The sequence below is a fragment of the Megalobrama amblycephala genome, linkage group LG17, assembly GCF_018812025.1.
Source record: "Megalobrama amblycephala isolate DHTTF-2021 linkage group LG17, ASM1881202v1, whole genome shotgun sequence".
Taxonomy (NCBI): Eukaryota; Metazoa; Chordata; class Actinopteri; order Cypriniformes; family Xenocyprididae; genus Megalobrama; species Megalobrama amblycephala.
In genome coordinates this window covers 44805556-44814405 of record NC_063060.1, presented here as the reverse complement: position 1 = coordinate 44814405, position 8850 = coordinate 44805556, and the positions used below count along the sequence as shown (strand labels likewise).

General features: G+C 38.8%; 1 long non-coding RNA gene across 2 annotated transcripts; it reads right to left on the bottom strand.

Moving 5' to 3' along the window:
- Positions 1 to 1950: 1950 nt before the first annotated feature.
- On the bottom strand, positions 1951 to 8850 carry LOC125251599. 2 transcript variants are annotated; one of them, XR_007181040.1, is made up of 3 exons: positions 8271 to 8850; positions 2930 to 3449; positions 1951 to 2841 (listed from the first exon to the last, which is right to left on the bottom strand). It is a non-coding gene; the product is annotated as an uncharacterized LOC125251599 (long non-coding RNA). The 2 variants fall into 2 exon arrangements; XR_007181039.1 differs by lacking the exon at positions 8271 to 8850 and having other exon boundaries at positions 2930 to 3138; positions 3238 to 4913.

The following is an 8850-nucleotide window of genomic DNA, read 5'->3' as shown; positions in this document are numbered from 1 at the left end:
GAAGGCGGTTTTACAGATACTAGAAACATGACTTTCAAATGAAAGATTGGTATCGAAGAGCACACCCAGGTTCCTAACTGAGGACGAAGGTTTAATGGAGCACCCGTCAAGTGTTAGAGAGTATTCAAGGTTTTTTCGTGAGGAAGTTTTTGGTCCAAAGATTAGGATATAAGTTTTTTCTGAATTTAATAATAAGAAATTTCTTGTCATCCAGTTTTTAATGTCAGCTATGCATTCTGTTAGTTTTGTGAATTTGTAGGTTTCGTCAGGGCGCGAGGAAATATAGAGCTGAGTATTCGTCAGCGTAGCAGTGAAAACTAACACCATGCTTCCTAATTATCTCTCCTAAGGGCAGCATGTACAGAGTGAAAAGCAACGGTCCTAGTACTGAGCCTTGTGGTACTCCATATTGAACCTGTGATCGATACGACATCTCTTCATTAACTACTACAGACTGATAACGGTCAGATAAGTACGATTTGAACCATGCCAAAGCAATTCCACTAATGCCAATATAGTTTTCAAGTCTTTTTAAAAGAATGTTGTGATCGATAGTGTCAAAAGCAGCACTGAGATCTAATAACACTAATAGAGAGATACAGCCACGATCGGATGATAGGAGTAGATCGTTTGTAACTCTAACGAGAGCAGTCTCAGTACTATGGTATGGTCTAAATCCTGACTGGAAATCCTCACAGATTCCATTTCTTTCTAAAAAGGAGCACAGTTGTGTTGAAACTGCCTTTTCTAGTATCTTTGACAGAAAAGGTAGATTCGAGATTGGCCTGTAATTTACTAAATCTCTCTGATCTAGTTGAGGTTTTTTAATAAGAGGTTTAATAATAGCCTGCTTAAAGGTTTTTGGCACGTATCCTAGTGTTAAGGATGAATTAATTATATCAAGAAGTGGACCTACGACCTCTGGAAGCATTTCTTTCAGTAGTTTAGTCGGCATTGGGTCTAACATACATGTCGTTGATTTTGATGATTTGATAAGTTTAGATAATTCTTCCTCTCCTATAGCGGCGAATGATTCTAGTTTTAGCTCAGAGACACTACAGTGCACTGTCTGAAGCGAAACTGTAGACGGTTGCATGTTTTTAATTTTCTCTCTAATATTATCAATCTTGCAAGTAAAGAAGCTCATAAAGTCATTACTGCTGTGCTCTATGGAAACATCAGCAGTTGAATCTCTGTTTCTAGTTAATTTAGCCACTGTGTCAAATAAATACCTAGGATTATGTTTGTTTTCTATTAAGAGATTTGAAAAATAAGTAGATCTAGCATTTCTTATAGCCGTTCTGTACTCAATCATTTTTTCTTTCCACGAAAGGCGAAAAACTTCTAGTTTTGTTTTCTTCCAAATACATTCAGCTTTTCTAACAGCTCGTTTTAGAGCCCGAGTGTGCTCATCATACCACGGCGTTGGTGAAATGTGGCGAATGTGCAGTGCACTTTCTTCTCAGTAACAAAATAAACACAACAAAAATGAGAAAACAGCAAGCATTTATTATAGAAAGCATAAGAAAAGCGTCTGATCATAACAGCATGGGAATGTTAGCACGAGTTCTGCAAAGTAGCACTCCAGTCACGTCACGTCTTCATATAGCACTTTATTCAATAGATTGCTTAAAATCAAGCAGCTTTACAGTATCAAACTTGAAAAACAGTGTTAGTGCCTCATTTCATCAGAAGCACAACTTCATTTTGTACTATGAAGCGGCTATCCAGTGTGTTCATGCTTTCACCCGCGGAGATCTTACCTTGACAAACTCAAACACACGAAATTAATCAAAGACGTGCTCCACGCGAGTGAAGGCGGAGCCTCAGCGCACACCTCCTGTTACGTTATCGTCACTGACCAATGGTAGTACGCAGGTGTTTTGCAGCTGGAGCGAACTTTTCCTGAAAGTTCGCTTTGGCAAGACATTTCGAACTTCCAAAAAGAACACAAAACGAACTTCGTTTTGGCCTGATTTTGTTTGAAATGACGTCACATCAGTTCGTTCTTCGATTTCGTTTGAAGTATACCGGGGCCTTTACACCCCTTGTGTATATATATAGCTTGGATCAAATCAAGTGCAAATATTGTAGAGAAACTCCATACTGCACTTCTTCCATTAAGGTCAACGATCTTTAAGTGGCTTTTTTAGATAATGGATAATGCATTCCCTGATCTTTGCTTCAAATAGCGTGATAGGGCGGTTTGGACTAATCTTGCCCTGTTTTAGTGTATCTAGACATGTTAGGACTGTCGTATTGGAAATCAATGTTAGACGGCAAGACACCGTTCTTCCGCGGCAGCATGAAAATGCACTTTTTTTTCTTGGCTTCTCTCTTTCTCATTTGGAATCAGCTCAAATGTAATTGAATAACACGGATCCGAGAGCACAGGTACAGAGATACGGCCCCGATCAAAGCATCGAGACGGAGAACAAGGCGCTGTGGTTTAAGCCAGGACATTGATCCTCCCTATCCTCTGTTTCCCCACCAATCTGGTCCTAAATCTCTAACAAACATGTTTAACCAAAGGGAACAGACTGTTCCGTGCCTTGAGAGAATGACCGAAGTGTCTGCGTTTGTGTACAAATGCTTACGAAACGGCTTGGGAATCACTGGTTGTTTATGTATTGTGTCCTTCATTATTAGCAGGCGATTGTTGAGCTCTTGGAAATGAGTATTGTACTGACTTCCTCCCGGTGTGATTCTCCATATGCTATGCAGACACGGGCCAGTGGTTGTTTCCTTAACTTACCGGGGTGTAGATAGGAGGGCGAGAGCTCATCCACCGCTGAAGGCCTTGAGAAAGAACAGCGAGGCTTCCTTGATTCGCTTCCTTCCCTGTGGGTGTGAGAGAGAGAATGAGGGTATAAATAGGGAGCCGGTGGCAGTGATGGTCTGGGGAACAGATCTTTGTGTCCTAAACGACCTCAGCTTCCACACGCAGGTGCATCCTGGCCACAACATCACCGAGGGCACAAGAAAACAGCCCCGCAAATCTGTTCTGCTGAGAAAACACTGGAGACGGCTGCTTTTGTTGTGGTGTTCTCGCTGCAGATTTCCTGTTCATGCACCATCACTCAGATTTCTATTAAAAGAGGAAGTCCAGGAGAACAGATTGTTTCTTTGAGGCACAGCCTGGATGGAAAGAAATATGTATTAATAATTGTGGTAATTTACAACCTAAGCACTTTTTTATTTATGCTACATTAGGCTTATGTCACATGCTTATCTTACCATTTGAGGGAAAATGCTTCATGAGGTAAGGCTCACTTGTAAGGCAAACTGTAACATCTGAATCTTCTCCTTCTTCACATTCACTTTTTTTTAGTAAATTTACCACAGATTGAATAAAATTGTTACTTCTTCTTGAAAATGATGTTTAAAAACCAGGCATTGTAGATTTTACCTCAGTCCTCCTTTATTTGAAGATACTTTCCCATTTTGTTCTGCAACATAGATTACACATTCATACCTCATCAGTTGGATCAATGATTTTTATGACATCACTGCGGACTTCAGCTTCTCATCAGATTTTATGTCCAATCAAATGCTCTCTAGAATCTGAAGTCCCGCCCCCTACATTATAAATAGACGCTGAAGCTGCGGCTGAAATCGGTCATAGTTTCTACATGGTGAATGGCACATAGAGCACTATATAGGGGATAGGGAACGATTCAGACAGTGTAAATATGCTTTCCATTGAGGCGAATGAAGTCTGGTTTCATGTTAGTGTCATGCGAACTGCCCAGCGCAAGCACAGTCTGCTCCGGTCCAGAAACACATCAGCATAGACCGGATCATATCCACGAGTCGCGCAGACCACAAAACATATCGGACATATTTGAATTCTGCACAGAATGCTGTCATTTAAAGTGATATGGATGAGATTAGGAGGAGAAATTGTTAGAGATTAGGAGGAAACTGAGGCTTCAACAGCTCTGGCCGAACTGTGATATAAACAAAACACTATTGGATATTTTAAAAAGAAGAGGAGCTGTTCGATGTCCTGCCCTGTCTTCCTGTTTCATTGGAAATTACATCAACACAATGAATAATGCTGTGCGTTCCAAGGAACTTCAGTGGACATTTAAAGGGATCATGAATTGAGAAATCAACTTTTCATTGAGCTTTTGATATATATGAGGTCATCATACTATAAGAATATTCTGTAAGTTTCAGGACTGAAAACTTCCTTGTTAGTCCAATAAAAGCTTTTACTGACACCAGACCCAGAGAATGACTGATCCTGGAATGTGCCTATCTATGATAAGTGAAACTCCGCCTCTGCAGAAGAATTCAAGGCCTACTTCATCATTGCAACATTAGCCCCGCCCACTGGCGTGTTAGTGAGATGAGGACAAAAGAAGAGCGATATAAAATAACATTACTTTTCAAAGGATCCTAATGCTATGTGAATGTGAATGTCTCAGTTGAGTTTTATTTATTAGTATTGTCACGTATGCACTGAGACTTGCGGGTTAGATCCAATTGCAGCTTTAATAAGGGTAATCCAAAATCGTAGTCATCCATGCAATAGTCAAACTTCATATAAACAGTCCACACATGAAGCCAGAAAACAAACAATGAAACAGCAAAACAAGAATCCAGTGTGCTCAGACATGCATGTAACAATAGCTAAAACTCGACAACAAAGGCAGAAACAAACTCAGTATAAATAGACAGACACTAATAACATAATACAAGATAGCTGGGTGCAATGAAGTGATAATGAGTCCGGGAAGTGGGTTATGGAAAATGAAGTCCGAAGTGGTGAGGCAATGGTCCGGGGTGGAGTGCCCTCTGGTGGCTAACCAGGACACTCAAACTGGTGATCATGACAAGTATTCAGTATTTAACTGTGGATTCTTTGGTAAATCAATGGCATTTCGGCACAGGCTTTGCAAACAGACTTTTACGATATGGAAAGTAATGCGACAACATGTCAGTAACTGTTAATTCTAATGCCTGATCTGATATTAATCATTCATGTACAGTCAGATGATCTTTGTCTGTGTGTCACTAAATCAAACCAGTGACTAAACGCTCAACTTCACCTTGTTTCACTTAGTAGGATGAAAATAATCTGTTATTTAAATGGTGGTTAAATTATATATATATATATATATATATATATATATATATGTAGAAACTGATCAAAGAACGCTCCCTTTACAATAGCTGGAGCTGTCAATCAAACAGTGTGAGTTTATCAGTGACTGAGTTCTGGAAAAACTCCCGTTTTATTCAACAAATCTCTTTGTCATCGCATTTGCACTGTTAGTGATGATAGTGTGCAGAAATTGAGTTGAATGACGAGATCACTGCTTTCATGCACTCAAAAACGTCTGTGATCGACTACAATGTTCATCACTGCAACCTTTCATGCCACAATCTAAATATAATGGCATTGATCTAAATGTGATGCAACACTTTTCACGATTAGTAAACCTTGAGAGCTTTAATAGTAAAAACATGCTTAACGTTTTTGAGATTGTGATACTTAGCTATTTCAAATGGAAAGATGTTAGCCAATCACAGCAGTGGGCGTTTACACTGAAGTCTCACAGCAGACACGCCCCTTAAAACAGAGCGTTCAAATCACATTAAAATCATGGGTGATTTTAATAATTGTATATTGGAAAAATCGGTAAAGAACATGTATGGGTATGTCATGTGTCCAACTAGGTATGAAAGGACATTGGACCAATGCTATGGCTCTATTAAGGGAGCATACAAAGCTTCTCTATTACCTCCTTTGAGTTCGTCAGATCATAATTGTATTCATCAAATTCCATGTTATACTACTGAACTGAAGAGGGGAAAAGTTGAAACGAAAACTGTGAAATCTTGGACTGATAAGCTCTATTGAGAGTTTAAGAGGATGTTTTGATTGTACCTTATGGAATGTTTTTATGGATTCATCTGCTGATATTGATGAGCTTAATGATGTGGTTAGTTCCTGGGTAACTTATTGTGTTGACTCTGTCATTCCTGAGAAAGTTGTTAAGATATATCCAAATAGTAAGCCATGGGTGAGCACCAGTCTTAAGGGTCTGTTGATTAAGAAAAGAACGACTTTTCAATGAGGGGATTTGCTTGAAGTTAAAAATGTACAGAAATTAATTAGACAAGAAATTAGGAGGAAAAAAATATGTTATAAGGAAAAAGTGGAGATTAAATGAAGAACAAACTGTATGGGCTCAGTATGGGATAGTCTTAAATTAATGACGGGCCTAAATAATGGATGTAGAAAACCAGTGAAAGTAACCGGCTATGAGCGAGATAGTGCCCTTGCAGAGGATTTTGAATGGTGGCATGAGGCATGAGTTCTATATCTGCTCTCAAGAGGGAAGTTTATTTGTTTCTTTTAATGTAAAAATGTAGTCAATCTTTTTAAACAATGTAAAATTAAAGTGAGTCCTGGTCCGGATGGAATAAGATAGGGTCCTGAAACAGTGTGCAGAAGAATTGGGTCCAATCTTTACTTATATTTTTAATTGGTCTTTTGAGGTTCAGTATGTACCAAAACTTTGGAAACAGTCGATCATTATTCCAGTAGCAAAAAAATTATTGTCCTAAAGGCTTGACAGATTATAGACCTGTCTCCTTGACCTCACTTGTAATGAAGGTATTTGAGAAATTAGTAAAAGAGGTATTATTGGAAAAAACTAAACCATTTCTTGATCTGATGCAATTTGCCTACAGGGTGGGGAGAGGTGTGCAGGATGCAACACTGACCTTACTGGACCTGTTATAAACATCTGGAGGGTAGTAGTAACCATGCAAGGCTATTATTTGTAGATTTTTCATCTGCATTTCGGATGCAAGAATGCCCGCTTGGTTACTAGACTTCCTTACAAATAGGTCTCAGAGGGTAAGAATTAATTGTGTTTTGTCAAGCCCTATAATTACATCTATTGGCTCCCCATAGGGGTGTGTACTCTCTCCTCTTCTCTATATCCTATACACAATTGAGTGTCGTAGTCAGCTTGAGAATCGGTACAGTCTTAAGTTTGCTGATGATACAGTTATTGTAAGTTTGTTGGTTGGTGAGGAAGGGAGGGAACACGGGCCTATTGTCGAGTATTTTGCAAATTGGTGTCGAGAGGCGGGTCTACTTCTGAATGCTGGGAAAACCAAGGACATGTGCATTGACCTGCGGCGAAATCAGACAGCAGCTCCATGTACTAGTGTCGATAATCATTTGATTGAACTGGTCGAAAGTTATAAGTACCTAGGTACTATTATCGATAATAAACTCAATTTTGCAGAGAATACCGATAGATTGTGTATGATGAGCCAACAAAGACTTTATTGTTTGCAGAAACATTGATGACTGCTTTTTATAAGGCATATATTGAATCGATTTGTTGGTTTGCCTCTTTAAAAGTCAAACAGAAGAATTCTCTATCAAAGGTTTGAATAACTGCAGTAAAGTATTGGGTGTGAAATTGCCTGGGTTGTCAGATTTGTTTGATATTCAGGTGATAAAGAAAGCGCATCACATCATATCTGACACATCTTACCCTCTTTATGAATCATTTCAGACCCTCCCCTCAGGATCTTTGTATAGGGTCCCTCTAGTTAAGACAAACAGATTCAAATTTCCGTTTGTTCCATATGCTATTAACTTGCTTTATTCAAATAGGAAGAGGTCATTTTTTTTGTTGTTTTTTGTTTTTAAATGTGCTATTAATGTGGTGTATTTGTCTGTCTTGTACGTGGTGCTATCATGCTGCAGAACAAATTGCCCTAAGGGGGACAATAAAGTTTACAATACAATACAAATCAGAGGGCTAAAATCAGGGTAGGAAAAATGCCTTTTATTTCTAAATGATGACAATTTTTGATGTAAAAATCATACTAACATTATAAATGCACCCCAGGAAACATTATAAAACAATAAAACAGCGTAGTTCGTGGTGCCTTTAACTGTTTTCTATGTGAATATACTGTAAAATGTAATTTAGCAGAATTTTCAGCATCATTACTCCAGTGTTCAGTGTCACATGATCCTTCGGAAATCATTCTAATAGGATGATTTGCTGCTCAAATGACATTTCTTCTTATCATCAGTGTTGAAAAACAATTATTGCTTAATATTTTTGTGAAAACCATGTTTTTTCAGGATTCTTTGATGAAGAGAAAGTTCAAAAGAACTGCATTTATTTGAAGCATACATCATTTTTAACATTATAAATGTCTTTACTGCTGAAATTATTAGCAGTATTTTTTTTATCTTTCACAAAAAAAGTTGGAAAACTTACCTGGCCCCAGACTTGTATGTAAACTCACATCTTTGTGGTACAGTAGATGTAACTGAGAAAGTGTCGTCAAGTAGGGCTAGTGTTAACCATACACCTAAATCCAAAACCATTGATCTAAAAACCCATTAGAAATTCCCGTAGTGAATTAGCCTTCCATGATGGCCTACAAACTAACTTTTAATGACTGAACAGCTCCGTACTGTTATGCTAACACAGCAAATTCTGTTCGTCAGGGTGGTTACAGCGCCAGCTTCCTATTGGCTGAGGGGATACTGGGGATTTGCACTCAGCATGACCCAATATTGAACAGGTGATTGTAAGGATTTGATTCTTATATTGAAAATGAGCCTGTGTGGTTTCCTCTCCAGCTTAAGAGAAAAGCACACAGGGAGTGTACGGAGAGATGAAACAGATTAGCGCGAGTCAACATGTTCTCTTCCTCCTTCACTCCCCTTCATTTTCTCTCCTCTCACGCTCAGTTTTCCGAGCCAGCCTATATAAATAGCATGCGATCCATCTATTATGTCTGTGCGTCTCCACTCTCCCCGGATCCTGTTTAGCTTCTCAGCTCTCCTTGAGA